A 25989-nucleotide genomic window follows, 5' to 3' on the forward strand; every position below is an offset into this window, starting at 1 on the left:
CCACAACCGGATCAATGTTTAGTTCCCCTGGGCTACTTCCTCCCATCCTTCCAAGCCTGATAGTCCCGGGGTTTCCACTGTCTCGCCTCTCTTGGCAGTTCCAGGTGGCAGGGGGTTGTCTGGAGCCTTGCATCCTGATGCTCTGGCAGTCCCTTCAGAGGAGCTTGCAATACACATCTGCTCCCTTCAGCGGCCAGCCCAGAGTGAGCTGTGCTGCTCCCTTTTATAGCCTGGTTCCAGCTGGAGCATGCCCATCATGAATGAGGGGGCGTGGCCTCCTCGGCCCACTGAGTGTGATTAACCCCTGCTGAACCAGTGCGGGGTAGGTACACTCCATCACAGTGTGGCTCCAGGCCTTATTTACCACACACCGTTGAAACCCTGCACTGAACACAGAATTATTCATTTCCTCCTAGGCATACCTGGTGCCGTCCCCATTGCAGCTGAGTGCTTCACAAACAATGAATTTATCGCACCACTGTGAGAACAGGTGGTTGCATTATCCCCATTAAAGTCAAAAGTGTCCACTAATTAAGGGCAAGTTTAACTCTAGGCATTGCTATAATCTTAACTACCAGCTACACCACCTATAATTATTTGTTTGACAGTAACATCCACAGGCCCTTTGTGCTAGATGCTGTACAGACACATGGTAAGACGAAGTCCCTGCCCTGAAAACCTTAACATCTAAGACAGACAAAAGGGAACCAGAGAGGTGATGTCAGTTGCCCAAGGTCACAGGCCAGTCAGTGACAGAGCTAGGAGTACAACCCCTATTGTTTAACTTCCAGTCTAGTGACCCATAAACTGGATGAACGAACCTTCCAGGCAAATCATTAAACTATTGCTCAGACAGCTGTATTTCTCTCGGAACATAAGAATGGCAATACTGGGTCAGACCTATGGTCCAAGTGGACCCATATCCTGTCTTCCGACAGTGGCCAGTGCCAGGTGCTTCAAAGGAAATGACCAGAACAGGGCAATTATCAAGTGATCCATCCCCCTGGCATCCAGTCCCAGCATCTGGCTGTCAGAGGCTTAGGCATGGGTGTATGTGTGTGTGTGTATTATACGTGGGGCTATTACTGATGCCTAGAGTTAAGGTTACCTAGCACTTCTCATTATAAGACGCGGTCGTTTATAACTTTGCCAAACTTTAAACACGTGGGCTGAAATTTCCCATGCCAGGTGCCTGCCTCGGGCTGAATTGATTTCCAGCAAAAGCAATTCAGCCATTTCTAAGAACGAGATTCTTTTGCCATTCTTTTTCCACGCCTGCCATGGACTTAATTTAATAATACTTTACACTTGTGCACCATTACATATTTACTTAGGCCTCATAACACACACTGCTTCTAACACAGTGTGTGTCATAACATACAGGCCTCATAACACACACTGCTTCTATTCTCAAGGAGTCTTTATTCATGCTCCCATTAGGGGAGAAGACTGAGAAATACGTAGCTTAGGCAGAAGCAGAACAGGATGCATTTTAAGAACAACATTAGCCAATGTCACTCTGGGATGAATTTTCCAGGATAACTGTTAGCAAATACCAATGACATATTAAATGTATTGATGCTGTGGAAGAGTAATGTTAAGCTCTTGTTTCCGTGGGGAACTCTAAATCTGTTACTGTCCCTTTGGGAAAGAGGAAAGCACAGGTGCATTCTTGTGTACAATGTGACTACTTAGTACAAAAGAGTTTTAAATGCTGATAAAGCATCTATTTGCTTATATAAAATATTGATGAACACAAGGCCAGGGTGGGGTTATTGATTAGCTTGCCACAGAACACTAAGCATCTCTTTAGATTATGCTGTCTCAAAACCTAGTAGCTCTGTGCTGAGAGAGACATTTGCATTTGATTTATAGTTGCATATTTCCAAAGGCCAGACTGCTGTAGCTCATGAACCATTTCATCCCTCAGCCCCGATTCCTTATGCCATGCGGGTCTAGTTTGAGATTTTATCAGTGGGTTTATTCATGGCATCGCTGTGCACAGCAGAAATAATTTTCTTTTTGATCTTTTACCTGTATGTTCATTATGTTCCAAGGGGCACATTCTCTGCCTTTGCCTTCTGACAGTGCTGGCAAAATAACTGTTAACGGCCCTATAGGTTACCAGCAATCATTGGATCGTGATGAACATTTCATGAGATGCTTTATAAACATTACATAACATGTAGTCATTATTTTCCAGGCAGATAAGTGCTGTGGTTTTTCAGCCTACAAGTCATCAGGTGTTCTTAATCCTGATGGAAAGATCTGCTCAAAAGGTAGGAAAGATATAACCTTATAATGATACCCTTGGGGTTCTCAATGGTGTTTACCAGCTATGCATGTACAGGACTTATCTCCCACTACTGAAATGGACCCATCTCTTAGGTGAGATATGTCAAGACTGGCCTTATGCTTAAGGCATTTCATTCGGATGCTAGAGATCTGGTTCAATTCTGAGCTCTACACAGCCTTCCTATATGACCTGGTGCAAATCACTTCATTTCTCTGAGCTTCAGTTCCCAGCGGTAAATTTGTTTCCTCTGTTTAGATTATAAACTCTTCACGGCAGGGACAGTCTCTCAATATAGGTATGTACAGTACCTAGCACAATGGGGTCCTGAACTTGGTAGATACCTCTGTTATTGTAAATAACAATTTAAGGCAGGAAGTGAGAGAATGTGGTGTCCAAACTAAAATAGCAAAGACTATTTGGCTCACCAAAGAGAAGGTGATTTGATGTACCTACATGGGGATCAGAAATTTAAAATAAAATAAAATAAAATAAATATAAGGAGATATCCTATCTCCTAGAGCTGGAAGGGACCCTAAAAGGTCATTGACTCCAGCCCCCTGCCTTCACTAGCAGGACCAAGTACTGATTTTGCCCCAGACCCTTAAGTGGCCCCCTCAAGGATTGAACTCACAACCCTGGGTTTAGCAGACTAATGCTCAAACCACTGAGCTCTCCCTGCCCCCATTTGGTTGCAGAGGGCTCTCCAATCTAGAAGACAAAGGTATAACAAGATCCAATGGCTGGAATTTGAAACTAGACCAATTCAGACTAGAAATAAAGCATACATTTTTTTAACAGTGAAGGTAATTAACTATTGGAACAGCTCTCCAAGGGCTGTGGTGGAATTTGGAAGAACTCCTGCTAGTAATTTAAAACTGGATTGGACAATGCTCTGGAAGCTATACTGGCTGGGGACAATCCTGTATTGGCAGAGGATGGATAAAATGACCTAACAGATCTAGTCCCTCTCTAACTTCTGTCTCTGCCCTCTCTAGTTCACTGCAGCAAGCTTTACCTGTCCTCCTTTAGCGCTTTCCTCATTTCACACTTCTACTGTGAAGCCACCTTAAACTGCGCTATTATTATTCAGTAGCCAGATCTTGTATTTCAGATTCATACCTGATCTCAGTTCACTGTTGTAATGCCATTGCATTTAAGAGCATTACTCAATAGACTCAGGTAAGTGAGATCAGAATCAGGCCTTGAGTGACATTCTATATTACACTTTTGGCCACATGTTCAACATTACCGGCTTCCCAACGTCAACACCCCAGTCACGACTCACTGAATTTCCTTTAGTACTTGCTGATAGATTTCATGCATGTCCTTGGGCTTCCAGTGTGCATGCTGATCTGTGCAAAATACTGTTACACCTAAAAAAACTTTCATGTCTTGGAAAGCTTCTTCCCAGCATGCATGTGCATGGAATGGAAGGGCTCTTTGCCGTCCCTTCTGTTATAAAGGATAAAAAGAAAAGAGAAGACAAAGGACCTGATTCTCTTCTCACACTGCTTTGTACACCATACTAGCTCCATTGTCTTTGATAGAGTTCCATCTGCTTAGTGACAGTGTAAATGGGAACAGAATCAGACCCCAAAAATCAACCCGTTAACAAAACCAAACAAATTACAGAGCCAAATTCTCATCAGGTGTAAATAGGTGTAGCTCTAGTGACTTCAGTGGAGCTATGTCCATTTATATGAGCTGAGGATCTGCCCGTTCACACACACATGAAATCTGGTGAAACTTCATTGTGGTCAGTGAGGCTGCACCAGTGAGAAATATTCATCTCCGGCATCATCTAGGACTGAATGAAATCCCCAGGTTATAGATTCATAGATTCACTGAGTCTAAGGCCAGAAGGAACCGTTGTGATCTACTCTGACCTGTGCAGCACAGGCCATAGAACGTCCCCAAAATAATTCCTAGAGCAAATCTTTTTGGAAAAACATCCAATCTTGATTTTAAAATTGTCACTGACGGAGGATCCACCACGACCCTTGGCAAATTGTTCCAGTGGTTAATTACTGTCACCATTAAATATGTATGCCTTATTGCCAGTCTGGGTTTGTCTAGCATCAACTTCCAGCCCTGCGATCACACTGTACCTTTCTCTGCTAGACTGAAGAGCTCGTTAGTAAATATTTGTTCCCCAGGTACATACTTATAGATTGTAATCGAGTCACCCCTTAATCTTCTCTTTGTTACGCTAAATAGGTCGAGCTTCTTGAATCTATTCCTATAAGGCAGGTTTTCTAATCCTTTGATCACACTCATGGCTCTGCTCTGCACCCTCTCCAATTTGTCAACATCCTTCTGGAATTGTGGGCATCAGCCCTGGACACAATATTCCAGCAGCAGTCATACCAGTGCCAAATACAGCGGTGAAATAACCTCTCCAGGCCTACTCAAGAGTCTCCTGTTAGAACTAAATCTCTTCTATACCTTTTGTACCACAGCCAGACCTGGCTTTGTATCGGCACCTGCCAATGATGTCACAAGTAGAATATTAATGCTGCTAATATTTACCTCCCCACATCTTTAATACCAATACCCAGTCTCTGTTGCCATCACCATAACCTCTGTCAAAACGTATATTCTCTTTTAGGTCGTCTCAGAAGAAAGGCCCAGTGATCTTCCAACATAAGAACTGAGGTCCCTTCAGGTTCAGGGTTCAGGCTTATAGCCAGGACAGCCTCAGAAACCTTTTGCTGCATCTGCTTTTCTTGTACCTCTTTGGAGCTTCACCCTCCATTGTTGTCAATGTGACATACTCCACTGGTAGTTAGATTCTAATCCCAGATCCTGCCACCAACCTGCTGTATGTCCTTGGGCATAACCTCTTTCTATTTCCCCTCCCACGCTTTCATTTTTCTACTCAGACTGTAAGTTCTCCAGGGCATGGACTGTCTCTGACTACGTGTTTGTATAGTGCCAAGAATCGGGGTGGCTGAATAGCAATTTCAGTGAAGGAAGCTGGGCCGACCCTTCCTTTGCTACCTAAATGATACAAATATTGGACTTACCCTAGACTTCCATTGAGTCAAAAATAATCATTAAGGCTTGATTCCGTGTGGTGCTGAGCCCTCACATCAAAGGGAGTGGAGACCTGTCAGAACCTCACAGGAGACTCACAGTAGCCAGCGGGATTGGGTATCCAGGGCCTAAAATAACAGCTGCAATATATATTCTCATGCCCTGCATCCCATTAGAACTACAACCCGAGGACAAATATTATCTAAGGCCCAATTGTTAAAACTCTGGGGCCAATTCATTGGAGGAAACATGCAGCACCAGCAACCAAATTGATTGCTCCTGCTGAAGAAGGGCCCTGTTGAAATATGTCCACCAAATACTGCTCTTGAACAACAAGCTGATTTCCAGATGTCATCGTGAGGCTCTGGCAGCTGCTCCCCACATCTGTGGTGTGTCTGCCCATGGCTCCTGTCAACTCGGCATCGCTGACTGCTCACAATGAAGACCGAAGCCAGGTTGGCTGCATTCCAGTAATGGGCTGCTGAAAAACTAATCCACCCTGACAAATTAACAAAAAGGAGTTTTGGATCCTGCCCAGGTTTGCTCTGAAGACACCGTTCATGCAGAGAAGCTGCAGCTTTCCCAGTGTTAATCAGAACCAGAACAACAGGCACAGCCATTATTAAATCTGTTTATTTCCCAGGAGTTTTCTAATAAAAAATAAAACAAGCCATACATTAGTGTAAGGTTCAATTCCATATGTACAGCCAGCAATTTATAAGTCTTCTCCTTAGGTCTTGAAGGATTGTTTTTATGTCTAAAGTGGAGAAATAAAAACGGTGCTACGAGGAGGAAAATAGTCTCAGGGAAACTAGAAAACCAATTACATGTTTTTGTTTCGATTGGGAAATCAAACACTTTGCATAATAATCACTGGGGGCATGATTCATCATGGTGTTACCTCTGCTTTACATCTCTTTAATTCCATGGAAATCAAACAAACCAAGTCAGGACTGAGGTCGATTCATGGGGCAGTGTGTGGGAAAGTTTGCCTTGATGCTTTCTATTGGGACTAGAGGTAAAATTTAGAAAATGGCTCAGGGATTTAATAGCCTAAGGGTATGTCTACATTGTGATAAAATGTGTCCCAGGTTAGGGGACTTGGGCTTAGGCTGTGGGGCTATAAAATTGCAGTGTAGATGTTTGGGCTTGGGCTGGAGTCTGGGCTTTGGGTCCCTTCCCCCCACCCCCGCCATGGGATCTCTGAGTTTGATCGTCTATGCTGCAATTTTATGCCCCACAGCCTGAGCCCTGCAAACCCAACTCAGCTGAACTGGGCCAGCTGTGGATCTTTTATTGCAGTGTGGACATATCCCAAGGGTCAGATTTAGGATGTTATTTAGGTGCCTAAAGCTGTAGATAAGTGCCTGAGATTTGATTTCAATTGGAGTTAGATGCCTAATCTGTTGAGGTGCTGTTGAAAATCCCATTAGGCACCTACCGATCTGGCTATTAGGAAGCTATGTCTTACTGAAAGTATTGGGACTTAGACACCTAAATATTTTCGAGGCTCTTGGCCTTAGGAACCCAAGTCCTGTTGAAGTAAATGAAATGGAAATCTACTCCAGACATGTCTCCTTCTGTTCAGACTCGAATCTTGGCCTGTGTCTGATATCTCCTCATGGATGTCTAGCCGTCCGCTCAAGCTCCACATGGTAAAAACAGAGCTCTTAATCTTCTCCCTGTGACGGGGTGCACAAACGCCACGATGGGACGCAGAGGGTTAAGCAGCAGCTTTGATCACAGGAGGCTCCGCCCAGCTGGGAATGCTCTCAATGGAGGTGGAGCTTAAAAGGGTGCAGCACAGCTCAGTCAAGGCTGGGCTGGGCCGGGCTGAACTGAGCTGAGCCGAGCCAAACTGAGCCAGCCTGGCTGGGCTGAGGAGTAAAGAAAAAAAGGGTTGCATTTTGGGGTTTTCTCTGAGGGAGATGGAGGATTTTCTGATCCCCAAATGAAGTCACCCTGGAAGCTGAAGAAGAGTCTATTAGAGAGGGAGAATGGATGAAAAGTAGGAAAAACATGAAAAGAACAGGAGTACTTGTGGCACCTTAGAGACTAACAAATTTATTAGAGCATAAGCTTTCGTGGACTACAGCCCGCTTCTTCAGATGCATATAGAGTGGAATAAATATTGAGGAGATCTATATACACACATACAGAGAGCATAAACAGGTGGGAGTTGTCTTACCAACTCTGAGAGGCCAATTAAGTAAGAGAAAAAAAAAAACTTTTGAAGTGATAATCAAGATAGCCCAGTACAGACAGTTTGATAAGAAGTGTGAGAATACTTACAAGGGGAGATAGAGTCAATGTTTGTAATGGCTCAGCCATTCTTTTTGCGGATACAGACTAACACGGCTGCTACTCTGAAACATGAAAAAAATAGAAGCAGAAGATGATGATATCAGCAAAAAAGCAAAGCCGAGGAAGGAAATAAACCAGAATGTTCTAACTGTAAGATCCTTAGCCAAAGAAATAAGATTAGGTGACATTAAACCGGTGACAGTAGCTGACTGTATTAAAAAAAGCATAGATGATATAGATGATATAAGAGCCAGGCGGCTGCGAGATGGGGATGGGTTAAAAACAAAGAGCCAGCTGAAAAACTGCTAAACACTAAAACACTGGGGAAAGTTAAAGTAAGTTGCCAGCTACCAAAGTATTTGACTGAAATAAAGGGGGTACTATACGGCGTGTCATTAGAGCTGACCAACGATGAAATTACCAAAAGCAACTAACGTTTTATCTTCTCCTATGTGACTAATTAGTAAATGAGGGGGAGAATTACACCATCAAGAGCAGTGCGGATGACATTTAAATGCTAGAGATTCAGAACCAAGCCATATATCCACCCCTCCTCTAAGATCCTATAAGTGCCAGCAGTATGGACATGTAGCAACTGTTTGTAAAGGGAAAAGGTGATGCGGTAAATGTTGGGGATAGCATTCCTATGAAAATTGAATAGAAGAGAAAGGGGTCAACTATAGTAACTGCGGTGGTAATCACAGTCCGGCTATATTGCAGCAAGACAGGCTAAAGAGATACAAAAGACAAACATTGTTAATAACATATCTTATGTGGAAGCGCTAAGGAGATGCTCAAAGCATCAGGTCAGGGAAGAGACAATCAGCAGAAGAAAAGGGGAACTGCAGCCACAGCCTCTACAGAGAATATGATAAACGCTGTGGAAGGGATAGGCAATGCTACACTAGTAGTGAAAAAAAGAAAGGTTTATTGCATTTATGATAGAAATGATAAATTGTATATCACACACAGAGTAAAAATTAGAAAAAATGAAAATTATTGCAAGGGCAATGGAGGAATATTTGTATGTTAGCTATTTGTCAATGAATCATGATATTCATGCAATTATGAATGAGGTTAATGGTGAAATATGACTACTTTGGGGATCACAATCTTTTGTTGGAATGCACACAGCTTGATAGCACATGGTCAAGAAGTCAAAGAAAATATCTTGGCCAGGTGCTGACTTTCCAAAATGCCGGGAGGGGGGTGCTCAACCCCTGGCACTGCCTCAGGCCCCACCTGGATTCCACCCCTCCCCCAAGGCCCCAGCCCACCATGTCTCTTCCTGCCTCCGCTCCACCCCCACTCAGTTCCGCCCCCTCCCTCGAGTGTGCTGCATTCTTGCTCCTTCCCCCTCACCCCTGCCTGCATGCTGTGAAACAGCTGATTGGGTGGGCAGGAGGCGTGGGGAGGGAGGGGGAAGGTGCTGATCCACGGTGCCACCAGCGGGTGGGAGGGAGGCACTGTGGGGGGTGGGAGGAAGCTGGTTGGGCGCTGCCATTTTTTCCCCGTGGGTGCGCCTCCCTGGAGCACCCCCAGAATCGGTGCCTATGTATCCTGGAAATGAAAACTAACCCAGATATCATATGCATCCAGGAAAGATGGTAGATTTTCTTGCTCAGACCTGGGAATTATAACAGCAGATATTGCAAGTAAATGCAAATGGGAAATATATAAGGAAGAAGGAATGGGGAGTGATCATTTCCCTATACTTATTACTTTTCAAGGACAAGGTAAAGTTGAAGGTAATGGAAAATTATCCACCTGGGATTTTAAGAAAGCTAACTGGGAGCTATTTACAAATAAATGTACTAAATTTTTGAATAATCATCGTGTGAGTGATGACCCAGAGAATTTCAATGGCAGTTTAATAAAGGGATTAAGAGCAGCAGCTGCTGTGGCCAGACCTAAGATATTGAAGTACCCCAAAACTAAAAACTCACTTCCATGGTGGAAAGAGGAGTGCAAACTGGCCATTAAAGGAAGGAACAAAGCCTATAAAAAGTCAGAAATACAATGAATAGTGAAGATCTAATGAAGTGTAAAAGAAGTCAGGCAATAGCACAAAGAATTATAACAAATTAAAGAAAAAGAGTCAGAGGAAGTACTGGGGGCTGATAAATAAAGATACCAAGACATGAGAAATATACAGGGAAACCAGAGAAAAGAAGGGAATTCAGATGAGGAGTAGCCAGCCACATCCAGCTCTTATTGGGACTGACAACACAGTTAGAAGCTCTGATAATGAGAAAGCAGAAGTTTTAGCGGAAACTTTCTGATGAAAATCAAAGTGAAGTCTTCCACCAGATTAAAAGACAATTAATTGAAGAGAGTCATGATCCATTATGTAGTTGGGGTAAACATGAAGCTACTACACTGAATGAATGGTTTTGTATGGAGGAACTTGAGAAAGCTATTGAAATCAGCGAGAATACATCCCCAGGTAAAAGATAATATCTCTCTGAAAGCAGTGTGAGGGTTCTCTTGGAATTAAATAACACTATATGGGAAAAAGAGTGATACTGGTAGGGTGGAAACATGCAGTAGTAATTCCAATATGAAAATCAGGCAATATATCCACAAAAGTGGATGCCTATAGACCAGCTGCCCTTATGGCGTGTCTAGGTAAAATTATGGAGAGAATGATGAATGAAAGATGGGTTGCCTATTTGCAAAACAATGGCATTATAGATAAGGTGTAGAGTGGTTTTAGAAGAGGAAGATGCACTCCTGATCATATTGTTAAATAGAAAGTGAAATGCAAAAAAACTATGAGGCATAAAGGTTTCATGATAGCTGTTTTTCTAGATATTGAAAAGGAGCATGCCATGCCATGCTATGGAAGGAAGGCTTATTGTACAAAGTAAGTGCACTAGGGATAAGGGAAAGAATGTATGGGTAGATTAGAGAACTTTTGAGTAAAAGAACCATCCATGTCAGAGTTGTGAACGTTACGTCCAATATATATATTAAAAATGGTACACCATAGGGAAGAGTTATCAGCTCTGCCTTATTTAGTATTATGATAAACGATCTCCCAAAACAAATAAATACTGGTGTAGGTGTCACTCTATTCACAGATGGCTGTACTCTGTGGGCTAGGAGCAGGGATACTGAGGTGGCAGAAAAGAGGATCAATAAATCATTATGAGAATCTCTGATTGGGGAAAATACATAGGGTTTCGAATTCTCCATTTTACAAAATGGAAAGCTATAAAAGAATGCAAACTGTATCTGTGTGGAGAACAAATAGATATAGTTATATAGTTAACAGGTTTAAATTCCTGGGGTAATATTTGATAATAAATTCCTTTGGATAGATCATATAAACTATGGGCAGGTCTTCACTACGGGGGGGGGGGGGGGGTCGATTTAAGATACGCAAATTCAGCTATGCGAATAGCATAGCTGAATTCGACCTATCGGAGCCGACTTACCCCGCTGTGAGGACGGCGGCAAAATCGACCTCCGCGGCTCCCCGTTGACGGCGCTTACTCCCACCTCCGCTGGTGGAGTAAGAGCGTCGATTCGGGGATCGATTGTCGTGTCCCGATGAGACGCGATAATTCGATCCCCGAGAGATCGATTTCTACCCGCCGATTCAGGCAGGTAGTGTAGACCTAACCTTAGTTAAAGGTAAATGTATAGGAAGAATTAACTTGCTTAAAAGTCTTGCTGGAACTGATTGCATGGTGAATAAGAAAACACTGCTGACAGCATTCAGCGTCTTAATCAGACCAGTTATTGACTCTGACCACCAAGCTTTTGGGTTAAGCATCAAAATCAAAACTTTAAAAAGTAGATTTCATACAAGCCCAGGCACTACGAGTTGTGTGTGGTGCATTTATTACACAACCTATACGGCCACTATAGATAGCTTCTAGTGAAATGCCAGTTGCACTACATGTGAAAGTACTGGACCTAACTTTCTGAGCCAAAGTTAATGGGAACAGTGAGGCAAGTACCAGACAAATATATGAGTATTGTTGGAAATTCGATAGGTGAACTATAGCACACGTTTGAACTCCACATACCATTCAAATTGAAGTGTGGACGCAGGAGTTAAAAGACAAGGAAAAGCTGAATGAAGTCAAAACTTTTAGTCATGGGAAAATTAGTTATGGATGTGTATTTAGATTTATTTTATAAACTTAAGAGTAAAAAAGAGACAGGAGGTATTAAAAAAGAAGTGTACCAGTATATAGATGAAAAGTGGAGTTGATTTTGTCAAATAATACAGATGGGTCCAAAAAAAAAAAAGAAAACAGGAAAAGTAGGGATGACATATTGTATACCAAAATTGGGAATCACTATATCTAAAAGACTAGCCAAACGAGCAGCAATAATGCTAGAATTAAATTAGATCTGGGATGAGTGCACAGCTGTGGCAGTCATGTTTTCGGATTCAATCTCAAGCCTTGTGGCAATAAAAAAGGGTGTCTCAGTATGTGATTGAATCAATGAAATGATATTTTTAATAACAGATTGAGCACAGAGGGGGATACATGTAGCCATAGCCCGAGATCCCAGCGCATATTGGGATAACAGGGAATGAAACGGCTGACAAAGCAGCTAAAATGCTGCAAATGGAAGGCGTGACAGAGCAATACTCTTGAGTAAACAGGAATTCAAAAGCCTAGTACAGGAAAATGTAAAAGAAGCATGGCCAAAAATCTGGATTAGTGAAAAAAGAGGCAGAAGAATTGTGCCCTAGATTTGATTATAACAACATAAGTCAGGGCCTGGATAGGACTAATTAAGTGTTTGTTTAGAGTAGTAACTGGCCATTGTGGCTTGAGCAAAAATCTTTTTCAAATAAATGGACACAAAGATGGACTATGGGCACTCTGTGAAGAGGAAGAAACAACTGGGCCCTTCTATGGGTCAGTAAAGGCTTGATAAAGAAAGGGAAAAGCTTTCTGAGGAATTCAAATGTTATAAGTAACAAAACTTACATTATGTGATTTAGTAAAAACAGCAGGTAAATTAGAAAGGCATTTACCTGAAAGACACAGGGCAGAGTAAGAGAATGTAAATGCTAAGAATATAGTTGGTGGCAGCTGTAGATTGTCCACTTGAGTCTGCTTTTCCATAAAAGAGAGAAAAAAGAAAAAAGAAAAGACAAAGTGAGGGTGGTCAGTGCAAGGGAGCAGACCAGCATTGATAGGGCCTGCAGGAGTCCAGTGAGAGTATCACACTGCCCTGAAGTGGATCTCAAACCACAGCTGCCAACCTCTGTAGCAGGGACAGCACAGCATCTGCTCGTGAGTGGAGAAGGGGACCCCCTGATGCCCTTCTGAGGAGATGCATTGAGAGCTGTGGGCCACACCTTCACTGTGCCTCTGGAGAGGCAGGAAGTAACCCACGGAGTACATTGGATGATACTCCAGCCCAGGGCACACACCTGATTTGCCTGCCCAGGGCCCTGGGTTGGAATCCGGATGAGCAGGAAGGCCTAGGTTTCCCTATCGCCAGCCCCCTGGACTTGAGTCACTAGGTGGTATGGCTAGCAAGTGCTCTGACCACTAGAGGATGTGGTCTAGGGAGATGTCTCCCATCAGACCCCCACAAGCCCTCCCTGCTATCTCCTTTCCTTGGACACCACCACCACCCTGCCTGTCACCCAGACCCATAACTTGGGAGTCATCTTTGACTTGGAACTTTTTCTTGGTCCTCACATCCAGGCTATGTCTAAATATTGCTGATTCTTTCTGCATAAGATCTAAGATATGGCCTTTCCTATCTATCCTGTAGCCGATTAACTCGTTTTATCATTTGGTTGTGTTATTTATTGTTGTGGTTAACTCACATATTGTTTCATGTGTAATCAGTGTGTGATGACCAGATTAAAGTTGTAGGTACAGGCATAGGAATCATTAGGATAGATCATAGGAGTATAAGATTGACAAGTATTTATGAGTGATGAGTATGTATTAGGTATACAAGCTGACTAAGGCTGTAATGAAAGGCCTACAGGCTGAGGCCCATAAGATTTCAACTTTTCCATACTAGGCCTCAGGCCTAAGAAGGGTTGACATAAGTAGGTGACCTAGGGATAACCCTGCACCAGTAAAGTTACATAAACATGCTCCCAAGGAAACCTGTGGTGAGAGCAAAATTTTCTGTGATGTTACAATCAGGAATCTTGCAATATAGATGGATACACTGAAGCATACTTTCCCGAACATCACCTAGAGGAACATTCTTTACAGTAAATTTGTAACTTGACTGGTTAGACTATAAGCTCTTTGGGGCAGGGACTGTGTTTTTGTTTTGTGTTTGTACAGTGGCTAGCACAATGGGCTCCTGGGCCACAACTGGATCTACTAGGCATTATGATAATACAAATAATAAATAATAATAATACATGATCAGAGCACGGCCAGCCTTAGGCACAAACAAGGAAAGGAACCTAAGGGATCCCCCATTTTGGGGGTTGTAGACAAGTGGCATCACTCTCCTGCTCCCAACACAGCATATACACATGGTGGCCTATTATCTAAATTTATCCTATGTTTGGGGTTTTCTTTTATTTTTAAATAAGTGTCTTGCACAGGAACCTTAATCCAAGCTCCCTGTTGAGCGTGTTGTTCCTAAATGTTTCTCTCTATAGCACATGTTGCCTCACCCTCTAGTTCTCTTTTGCTTCAAGGAGACTCTCACACTTGCTTTTTAAATACTTGGATTGGAGCTAATGAGACCCATCTGTTCTAGCTGCTAGGTTGAGTCAGCAGAACTGTTCTACACATTTGTACGTGATTCTATTACTAAGTCCAATTACTAAGTGCTGTGTAAACAGAGAGGTAAACACAATCCCTAAAGAGCTTACGCACCAAGCTGAAGAAGCATTCTCAAGCCTGACAGTTACAGGGCTCTTTCAGTGACTTGGCAAATTGTGTCTAGGTTTGATCTGCCCTTCTGGCCACAGGACAAGAGGGGGAGAAACTCACAGCAGATGGGAATGGATAGGAAGGAATTTATAGCTAGATTTTCCCAGCCGCTTATGACAGAGAAAATGGAGAGGGAATAAACAGAGGTGCGGCCGTCTAAGCAGTAGTGGATATGGAGCAGAAGAATGCCAAAGAGAACTTGCTGCTGAGATTCAGCTTAATCCTCAGATGGTAAAATTCCTGCAGCTCCGGGCATTGGATGTAGCTTTAGCTGTGAAAGTGTTTAAATGATTTAATCGTGGCTAAGCTGCTTGTTTAGGGATTCTGATTCATTTAGCTAAAAAGCAGACCCAGTTAATCCAAATCAATTTCTCAAATCCATTTTTATTCAGATTAACAAACCTTAAGCCACATTTACCAATCTCTAGCACGTACACACAGGCTGTAGGACAGGTTTGCCCTTTTAAATCATCTAAATATTCAGATTGATGGATAAACCAGCATATGGATTAACTAGGCCTGAATGCCCCCCCCCCCCGCCCCTTTTGGGTTTGCTGGAGTTGGATGCATCCGAAGAAGTGGGCTATAGTCCACGAAAGCTTATGCTCTAATAAATTTGTTAGTCTCTAAGGTGCCACAAGTACTCCTGTTCTTCTTTTTGGAGTTGGATGTGAGCATTGATTCTGAGGAGCATTGATTCAGGCTTCTTTTTCTTGATCCGGGCAACCAGCACAAAGTACATCATGCCACTGAGTGGGAAATGAGCACCCGTGCCCTCCAAGAGGAAGAATTAATGTTTTAAAGGCTCCATATACTACCCCATTAGTGATTATTGTAAATCTGAGGCCACAGAATAATCCTTTTGGATGCAAGATAAGACTGCCAATAACTTAGCTTGCTTTTTACAAAACACAGTGTTGGCAAAAAATATTCATTTTATTTATTTATTGTAGGTGAATTTCCAGTTAGTTAAAGGTGCTGGTTTGACAGTGAATAGGGGAAGTGTTGTTTACCCCTTCACATAACACAACCACTAGGGGTCACCTGATGAAATTAATAGGCATTGGATTTAAAATTTACATAGGGAAGTTATTCACATAATTCACAGTCAACCTGTGGGACTTGTTGCCAGGGGATGTTGTGAAGGCCAAAAATATAATTGGATTCAAAAAGGAATTAGGTAAGTTCATGGAGTATAGGTCCATCAATGGCTATTAGTTAAGATGTTCAAGGATGCAACCCCATGCTCTGGGTGTCCCTAAATCTCTGACTGCCAGAAGCTGGAACTGGATGACAGAGGATGGATCACTCAATAATTGCCCTATTCTGTTCATTCCTTCTAAAACATCTGGCACTGGTCAATGTTGGAAGATAGAATTCTGGGCTAAATGGGCCATTGGTCTGACCCAGTATGGCCATTCTTACGTTCTCATTCCTTGAGATTGAAGTCACTTAGAGATATGGCTAGACTATGACAAAATGAGTATTTTTATTTAAAAAAACAAACATGTTAGCTAACTGGTTTTAACTAACAATTTTTAAACCCCTAGTTTAGACAGACTAGGTTGTAATTCAACATGTTCTAGTTGGTCAAAACGCCCCTTGATAGTAGGGTTTATCTGGATCACCTAGTGCATGTTAAAATACAACACACTAGCATTTATAGTTCTGTTTTTATTTGAATTAATTGATTGGCAATAAACTAGCGTCATTGTAAACACTAGTCTAGGCTCAAGCTGGTTGGAAATTTTATGAGAAAATAAGAGTTTCCCAGATAGGAGGAGCATATTTAATTTTTGAAACACCATGAGTCAGTGTTTCTGAAAAGACATTTTTATGGATTTCCAGTTTGTGAGAAATTTCAAAGCAACTGGTTTCATTCCAATTTGGAATCAAACCAAATTTTTAAATGCCAAAAATTTTCATTAACTGGAAATCCCAAATTTCAGCCACCTCTAGTCTAGGCTGTCTACACACATGTGTTCCAAGACACAGCTTAAGGTAAACCACACACCTTTATGTCCTGGAATAAACAGTCATAGAATATGTAGACTAGCATTTACAATTGTGTTACTCAGCTTGAGTTAATTCATAGATTTTAAGGTCATTGTGATCATCTTGTCTGATCTCCTGTATAGCACAGCCACGGAATTTCACCCATTGATTCTTGCATCAAGTCTATAACTGACAGTTGAGTTACAGCCAAGAAAAAAAGAGGGAGAATAATTTTAGGGATGGGACAAGAATAAATGATGGAAAAGGTTGAGCAGTGGGAAAGATGAAAGGCAAGTCCACATCAGCATCTGGAGGGTCACTCACAATATGTCTTCTTAAGATGTAAGGTGAAATAATTGACCCGCAAAGCAATGAGGGAAACACTTCTGTGCCTGGCCAGGTTTCACATAGCTCAGGCAACTGTCTCTTAATATCTTTGACAGGTTGCAATAGAACTAGATCCATTTCCATGAGCAGTTGAACACAAGCAGTAAATTGGGACAGCTTTTGGGAACAATTGACAGTTACATATCAGGGGGAAGGGGAAATCCCCCCCTCATTTCCGATTCCCCAGATTTACTTATTTCAGATATATGACTCTAGGGTAAAATTAGAGATGGCATCATGGCACCAAGCCACAGGAGTTCAGAATCAGATTTGAATTGCTCCAATGTCTGGGCTTGTTTGGATCTAGGCTACTATGGAGATAGGGGCCATAAATACATCACTGGAAATGCCTCTGGTTTTCTGCTTTGGAAAAAGGTTTGGTTCTGCGGAAAGGTGCCAGACTGGCCATGCTGAAGATGGAAGTCCTCTGTATTCCCACAGAACAGGCAGCATCACTGCACATGTGCCTCAAAACTGCCCATCCTGGAGGGATCATCATTAGGGATGAGAAGATAATTAATTTTTCTTTGCTGTTCATCCTACTTCATTCCTTCCCGCTGAAGCTCCCAATTAGTACCTATTGTGATAGGGTTTTTTGTGATGTGGATGTCAGTCCATGGAACTGGTCTAGGACACCAAGGTGATCTCACATATTTAGCATTTTGAATCAGAGAATCATAGAAATCTAGGGCTGGAAGGGACCTCGAGAAGTCAAGTCCAGTCCCCTGCACTGTAGTCAGACCAAGTAATTCTAGACCATCCCTGACAGGTGTTTGTCCAACTTGTTTTTAAAAGCTTCCAATGATGGGGACTCCACAACTTCCCTTGGGAGCCTATTACATAGGTTTACTGTCCTTATAGTTAAAAAGGTTTTCCTAATATCTGGTGGGGAATTTTCTGATGAAACAGGGTTGTTGGTTTTTTTTGGTCAGAAAATGATGGTGCATCAAATCTGAAATGGTTTGTGGAAATGTCTCAACAAACTTCTGCTGATACACAGGCCGCGTGCTATCACAATGCTGGGTGATTTCCTACCAGCTTACCTGCAGGCTGCTGGGGAGCTCGTGCTTCCAGGATCTGTGGATTTGGGGTAGCTCCACCATCCTGATTGCCTCACCGTGAGGGACCCCAGGGCATCCAGGGTCCACAGCTCCAGGAGAGCCTCACTAGGCAGAGTCATGGCACCACAAAGAGTCCCCTGGAGTTGGGGCAATGTGAGGAGTTTCTTGGAGTCAGAGGCAGCCGGCTTCTACTTCTCCGCTTCATTTGAACCCCCTCCACCAAATCAAACTGAAACATTTCTATTTTTTCAAAACCACTGGGGTCCATGCTGAGTATTTCTTGGATGGAATTATAAGAGAGACAATATATTAATTCATTTAAAAATGAGATTTAAAAATTCCTCATCCACCTCGAGTCTTAACCTGTTTTTCTATATTATATTCCCTGCGTTTAAGTTAGCATGTCAGATCTTTGGGGTGGGGATTGCAATTTGGTTTGTTCAATGCTGAGTGCATGAGATGTGCTCTTTAAATAATAATAGTTGCATGGCACATCACCACAACTGAGACTGACAAGTACATAATGGTGCTGTGCAGTTCTAGCTCTGGCAGGACTTTGTGAGCCTCGTGATACACAGACGCCCCGATCCAGGGCTGCGTGGCAAGCTGATCTGATGCATGGGAAAGTGTAATTCTAAACATGTGTGCTGTTTAGAACATGAATGTTGCACTGCGTGCGTGGGCAGGAAAGGCCCCGAGGCAGAACTGGAAAGCCGAGCGAGGCAACGTAATGGAGTCCAGAAACAGAACTTCCGCGAATCAAAGGCAGGCCTGTTTATTTACAGTACAGCGAGCAGTGGGGAAGCATCCCCAACTAGCTAATAAACATTTACGGGGCTCTCACAGCAAGGTCTGTAAGAAACAATAAAGTAATCACTCAGCACCTCCACTCAGCAACTCTTTATAGCACAGAGGCCTACCCACAGCTGCCTGAGTCAGGGTGAGAGTCACTCTTTAAAAGGCGCCTGACTCTGCCCCCTTCGTCAGGGTTTATTGCTTTTCTCTCCCTGCAGCTTTCCTTATTCCCCCGGGTCCTTTAAGCAAGTCTGGTCTACATTTTAATTTAGCTGTGCTTAGTCCAACCCATCCAAACTTCCTTTTCAACGGGGAGAGAAGTACCCACATGCCGCACAAATGAATTTTGCTCCCCCATTGAAATAGGTACTTTCACTTCCAGTCTATGCCCAGAGGCGCCCGTATCCAGCCACTTCCTGAGTACCAGTGCCCATACTGCAAGATGGAGAAACCAGCAGCTTTCCTTTGGATGCCAATAAGCAAACTACAGGCAGTTTGGGGCTTTTGTTCTTTGCCCCTCAGGGTTTGCCTGGACACAAAGCATTATCAGGGCCGGCTCCAAGTTTTTTTGCTGCCCCAAGCAAAAAAATTTTCCTGCCCCCCCGGCCCCGCCCCAACTCCGCCCCTTCCTTGCCCCATTCCAACCCCTTCCCCAAATCCCCGGCCCTGCCTCCTGCCCCGGGTGCACCGCATTTCCCCTGCTTCCCCAAATCCCCGGCCCTGCCTCCTCCCCCGGTGGCGGCCTCGGAGGATGAGGCAGAGGTGAGTTGGGGTGGGAGCGATTCCTCTGCCCCCCCAGGGTTACTTCCTGCAGCCCTCCACGCACCCCCCACCGCGGCTGCTCACCTCTGCTCAGGGCCGGCTCCCGGCTTTTTGCGCCCCAAGCAAAAAAAAAAAAAAAAAAGTGCTGCCCCAAGCACATGCCTGGAGCGCTAGTGCCTAGAGCCAGCCCTGGGATTATCAACAGGTTCCATTTATTCATCTAACATTTCCCCATAAAATACTCAGGGGATAAAGGAGCCAGCCTAGTCCAGTGGGTCTCAGCCTGTGGGGTGTATCCACTTAAAGAGTACAGACTGCATGGTGATTGGGCTATCTACCAGTAGCACACTGATATATATGATGTAGAATAGAGCACCCGCTCCTAGGAGAGGCGGCATGGTTTTGTAACTTCGCCATGGGGCTGGGAACCAGGATACCTGAATTCTAATGTTGGCGACACGGAATCTGGATGGTGGCTTTAAAGCAGGTCAAGTCATCTCTTTAGATCTGCGTTTCCCCTTCTGTAAAAGGGACTGTTAATAGTCCTTTTCCCGGACTATTGAAAACACAGGGTGCTAAGAGCAAAGTATTACCAAGAGCTGAAGAATGCCCCGACTCTCTGTGAAGAGGCAGGGAATCACTGAACCAGGAGGACAGACAGAATGGAGGCCTCCTCCTTTCAAAGCAGCCAGAAAGTGTGTATGAGTGGGGAAAACAGCGGCGCTCCCCCCAGGTCAAGCAGCGGGCTTTACAGAACCATCCCTGTAAGAGATCTTTAGTGAAAAGAACTAGAACATCTTTTGAAGTACGGGAGAAACTAGTGGAAAGGATTCTGGGGTTTGGAGTCATGGGTGAAAAAATGGGGGTGGGTGGGTGGATAAAAAGAGGCAACATCATGGATCAAGAAAAGAACAAAAACGACTGACAACCACTGCTCTAGTTTACCCCTCTCTAAACTGTCAGCAATCAGCAAACTTGCAACTACTGTCATCTTAGCCTCTTTACTCAACCCCCTGGCAGCACACTAACAGGGCTGATAGGCAGTGGCAATGGTTCTCTTTGTTCAGATAGGACACACAAGTCAAAAAGGCCCATGGTATTTTTAATAAGGAGCACAAATGTGTATGGGAAGGGTTATGGCATCAATTGCCCAGTGTGTTGCCTGCTCCTTGTTTGACAGAAAGCATAAATTTCTTACGATGTGAGGAAAATCATGCACAGCATCTGACTGGCTGGAAGATGAATGCCTGCCTCTTGCTTGTGTGTTAAATTAGTTACCAGGCAAGAAAACTCCTCCAGGGAATGGGTATTTTCTCTCTTTAATCATCAGTCCAGAATCAGTGTTTGGGAAAGGATTCATACTGGTTCCACAGAAGAGGTAAGTTAAGAGATATTGGATCTTGCTGCCTGGGTGTCAGCTCATTTATTTCAACGATTTATGTAATCATTTTGTTTCATTAACATTCTAAAACCCCAACGTTTAAGTAAGAGTTACCATCTATACCTTTAAGAGGCTGTTTGAGTCCTTTCATCAACAGTTCCTGCTCCCTTGTTCAAGAGGAGCTTCAAGGACCAATGAAATTAAGTGGCAAAAACATCAGACCTAGAGGGGAACAAAAGATCAAGACAATAAATCAGTGTGAGAATAAAAAGGATCTTCCAACAGCAAGTGACTTGAATAGAAGTTGTGCTTCCCCGCATCCACTGTCACAACACTGGCTCCCCAGGCTTGCAATGAAGTTTCTTAATTTACCTCATCTCAGCAATTCTCCCTCAATAGCCACACAGGCTCCGCCTCCTCCTCCAACCATTCCCCAACCACAACAGGTCCCTTCCAAACAATGAAAGGAGAACACATTCAATGTAGCACTAAGGCCTAGGATGCCGATTCAGTGTATTACAATGGGACCCTCCAGCAAGCGTGTGCATGGAAGGGGGAACATGATTTTAGAAGCGGATCTCATGAATTGCTAAAGGTTAGAGGTTAATGGCTAACACCATTTGAACCTGGGTTCTAAGTAGCTTTTGGATGGACATTGTTTTCTAGCTGTAGACACAGATGGTGTCCAGGCTATCACATTGCACTCAGAGTGCCTGTCAAACCTCAATTATCTGAACCACAGTTAGGTGCGATTCGCAGTTACCCAAAGGTTACATATATCCCCTGAGCTTTGGCTGTAGTACTGTACAGTTCCTAAGCTCTTCAGTAGCAGAGCTGTAGATGAGCAGGTCCAAGACCTCCAAAGATCTGTAACTCTTCACTTGCAGAGCTTTGCAACTCTGCAGGACTGGAGCCATACCTGGGGAGCTATTAAGGTTGACGCAAGCAGTCACTACTGTGATGGTGGATCTGGAGCTCCTCAGATCCACCATCTTGCAGCTGTGTCTACCCTTCTGCTTGTAAGCTGGCTGCAAGCTTTGAAGTCTGAACCCAGCTGACTTCCCTGGTGATGCAAACATTTTAGGTGACGTGCAAAATTGCAGAGGTTTTAGCATTTCATATTTTATTGTGAAGCGAGGGCAGTGGGAGTAAGAATGTATTCATCCAGAAGACACGTTTTCTTTCTATCATCCACCTATCCAGAATTTTTTTTTGTAGTGTCCAGCACCCAAGTATCTAAGCAATGAAAGGGACGCTGACAATAGTAAAACATTATTGGGGCCATGTCCTTTTAATCTTTGCAGTGGTTACATCTATGTACACCTACTCTAGCAAGAAGTGCCAAGGGATCTCTGATGATCATATATTGTGAGGAATTGTGTCTTCCATGAAAGGCATCTCCAGCAGCACTGTGCCCCCTAACTTTGGTTCAGTACTAACATTGAGGGAGGAGAGCACCTACTCAAATCACCAGCAATCATGTCCTACTGCAATTTTCTTGGAGGTCTCCCTTCTGTGCATCGAGCAGTTCCAACTGTCTTTGGCCTGGGAGTCCTGTGAAAATGACAGCCCTACGGGTATCATGACTGCCTGTAAATTGGAAGCCCCCATGTTAAAATATTTTTTTACAGAACCACTTTTCTTAGTTTTTTCTTAGGGGGAGGAGTAGCTCAGTGGTTTGATCATTGGCCTGCTAAACCCCAGGATATGAGTTCAATCCTTGAGGGGGCTACTTAGGGCTCTGGGGCAAAATCAGTACTTGGTCCTGCTAGTGAAGGCAGGGGGCTGGACTTGATGACCTTTCAAGGTCCCTTCCAGTTCTAGGAGATGGGATATCTCCATTTATTTATTTAATTGTCTAAGTGCAGTTTCGAAACACATTCAGAGGAAGAGGAGCTTTCGCCTAGCAGCTTAATGCACATGGCTGCTGCATTGAGGCTGTGAGCCTTCAAGTAGCAGTTCGTTCACCCCAGAGCCGTATGAACTGTGATTTGAATACAAAAATACTTTCATAGCTCGGCCAAAGATTCAAGCCTTCTGGAGCCAAAGCCAAACTAAAGAAACCTGGGTCTATGCAGGTACTTTTCTTGAGTGGCTCTCTTACAGAGGGGGAAAAAAAAACAGTTGCCTAAATTCAGTCTAATTTGTGCTCCATCCCAGGTCCCACTCACTGCCATGTATCAACTAACCACAAAACCCTTGAAAACCCAAGCAACAGAACTCAGGGATATAACTAGTTTTGCCTTCTGAACTGAGTACACTATTCTATATACAACATTTAACAGATGCTGCTGCAATAAGAAATGGAATGGGATCCAACCAATAGGTTATTGCTAATATATAGCATTGCTGCATTGCATGGTGTTATCACAGTATAACAGTTGGAGAGCGCAGCCTGAGCTGTAAAATCTGGATTTGGAAAATTCCCTCTGGTGCCCAGAAAATTTAGAGTGTTTGTATCCAGGGTTTTGCATTGGTCCAGTAGAGTAACCCTTAGGTGCTCTGGTGCCTGGTGGAATCATAGAATCATAGCATATCAGGGTTGGAAGGGACCTCAGGAGGTCATCTAGTCCAATCCCCTGCTCAAAGCAGGACCAATCCCCAACTAAATCATTCCAGCCAGGTCTTTGTTAATCCTGACCTTAAAAAACAGCTAAGGAAGGAGATTCCACCACGTCCCTAAGTAACCCATTCCAGTGCTTCACCACCCTCTTAGTGAAAACGTTTTTTATCCTCACCCCGGAGTTGGAAACCCAGGCTTCGGATACTGTGCATCAAAAGCTAGCAAGCTTAGTGGGGAACCCGCTAAGCTTACTAGTAGGAAATGCAGAGAAAAAAGGAGAGGCTTTTTTTTTTTTGACAGACGGGTTGTGGTACCTCCCTCCACTCAGCTGTAAACCTTTTCCAGGAGATAGCAGCCTATGCCAGGTCAGTCGCTTAGTTAGCTCATACCCTAGCAGCCGAAAACTAGACCGTTTTCATGAAAACCAGATTGCATGATCCCCCGAGATAGCTAATAGCTCACAGGTTAGAGCACCTACCTGGGATGTGGGGAACCCAGTATCAAATTCTTGCTCATGAAAAGAGACTTGAACACACATCCACAGGAATGCCCTCATCCCTTAACTATTCTGGGCTCTCTTCATTTGGTTTTTCATGGGAAAGGTCTGGGTGTTGGCTGTGAACAGAGCAACACCTAAGTACCTTTGTGGATCTGGGTCTTAATCTCTGTGCTGTGTGTCTTGTTTATTCAGGGACTGTTTCTAATGTTTCTAATGTCTTTGCACAGTACCACAGGCACTATTGCAATAATAAAAATATGTGAAATTTGGATTCTGAACCCCATAAAGTTTTTTTTTGGGGGGGGGCAATGTAGGGTCAGGCCGACTTCTAATATATCATATTGCATGATCGTGGAATGCAGGACTCTCCAGACAACCACATATCTTGTATTATTGTTATTATTTGATACTTATTTTTCAAACATTTGGTTGCCAGGGTACAAGATACAAAATAAAGTCAGCTCGTACTCTGAAGAATTTACAATCTAGATATGAAAGACATGGCATAGCGAGGAAGCACTGGGATCCCCAGAGCAACTAGGATTGTTTATTTTTTCAAGTTAATATATTTTAAATTAATATTATTATTGACCCATTTCCTTTGGGTATTGCAGAAGAAAAGAGCTGTTTAGGAGGGATTTAGGCCTAGATCCAAAAAGCACTGAAGTCAATTGAACAATTTCCACTGACTTCAATAGACTTTGGATCAGAACCTTAAGTAAGAGAGTGTGCTAGCTGTTCCAGCTAGAGTAATGTAGTCACAATTTAAATGTAACAGCTGGCAGTGTTTGCCTGAATCCCCACTCACCCTATGGACAGGTTTGATCCTACTGTGCTGGGTTATATTAGTACAGCTGACTCAGCGAGACAGGTGCCTCATTATCCCACCAGGATATAGGGGAGGTAGGAGTGGCTTTTGAGAGACAGGATATGGAGCGTGGGCTGAGTAGTCCTGAGGGAGGAACCCTAGGAGCATCCAAGCTTGGGAAGAAGGTTTGACCTTAACTTTGTTTTTGCTAATAAAACCAAACTTTTGTGTCTTTTGCTCTTTCCACAACAATGTAATATGAAGGTACCACATGGACATAGCAGGATCCAAATATCCCTGTTTACTAAACATATACAATATGGAAGGCTTGCTACATATATACACTGTTGCTTTAGCAGGGTTCTGGAGGCTTCTAAAACATGGAAGACAGTGAGGACTATTAGAGGGCTCCCAAACTATTTAAAGGGATACTGCCCAATTCCTACATACTACACAAACCAATAAAGGATTGAGCAGACTAATTATAGGGTGGCATAAGGCAAATGTTCCCAGTGCTTTAGTGTTATAGCTTATCATTGGAGCGTCTCTTTGAAAAGTACATTTTTACCACAAGAGGGTCTCTACAGCACATTGTTCCTTGAATGTAAAAGAAACAAAAACCTATCAGGAAAGTCAATTTACAATTTTGACTAGCGGGACTATAAAGATCAAAGAGAGTCTGCTTGCTAGTTCATACTGACAGCCATGCATGGCATATATCATGATCATCACAGTAAATGTATAGTGTTTTGCATTCTTTAAAAAAATAGAACTGGGGGGAAAGAAGATAAAACACACTATAAATAACTCCATAAACATAGCATCAGCTAAATTGATTTTAAATATGTGATGTTGCAATGATTACATCCCTCTACAATGCAAAAGAGAATGAAGTTCCAGTCCTTGACATTATCAGGGTGACTCCACCACCCGCTTTCCCATCACTTGCAGTTCTGATGATAGCCAGGGAACAGGCCTTAGCTAGCAGCAAGGAGTAGGTGATGTAATAATCCTTTTCCATCCTGCCTGTCTGTGATCCTACCATGACAACAGGGCTATCTTACTAACTTGGCTTCAAGTTCCACCAGGACTCTGTATTTGTTTTTAGCGGTTTGGAAAACAGAATGATTTTGAAGGTGTTCTTCTGTTCACCCTCCAAATTCAGCTTTCCCCTGGCATTCTGGCTCCAAATGGATAATCCTCAACCTC

General features: G+C 43.3%; 1 protein-coding gene across 1 annotated transcript in view; it reads left to right on the forward strand.

The window, feature by feature from the left end:
• Positions 1-25989, forward strand: part of SPATS1 (spermatogenesis associated serine rich 1) — a 71946-nt gene that overhangs the window by 12915 nt on the left and 33042 nt on the right. The gene's annotated exons all lie outside the window — the stretch shown is intronic.

Source organism: Malaclemys terrapin, chromosome 3, assembly GCF_027887155.1.
Source record: "Malaclemys terrapin pileata isolate rMalTer1 chromosome 3, rMalTer1.hap1, whole genome shotgun sequence".
Taxonomy (NCBI): Eukaryota; Metazoa; Chordata; order Testudines; family Emydidae; genus Malaclemys; species Malaclemys terrapin.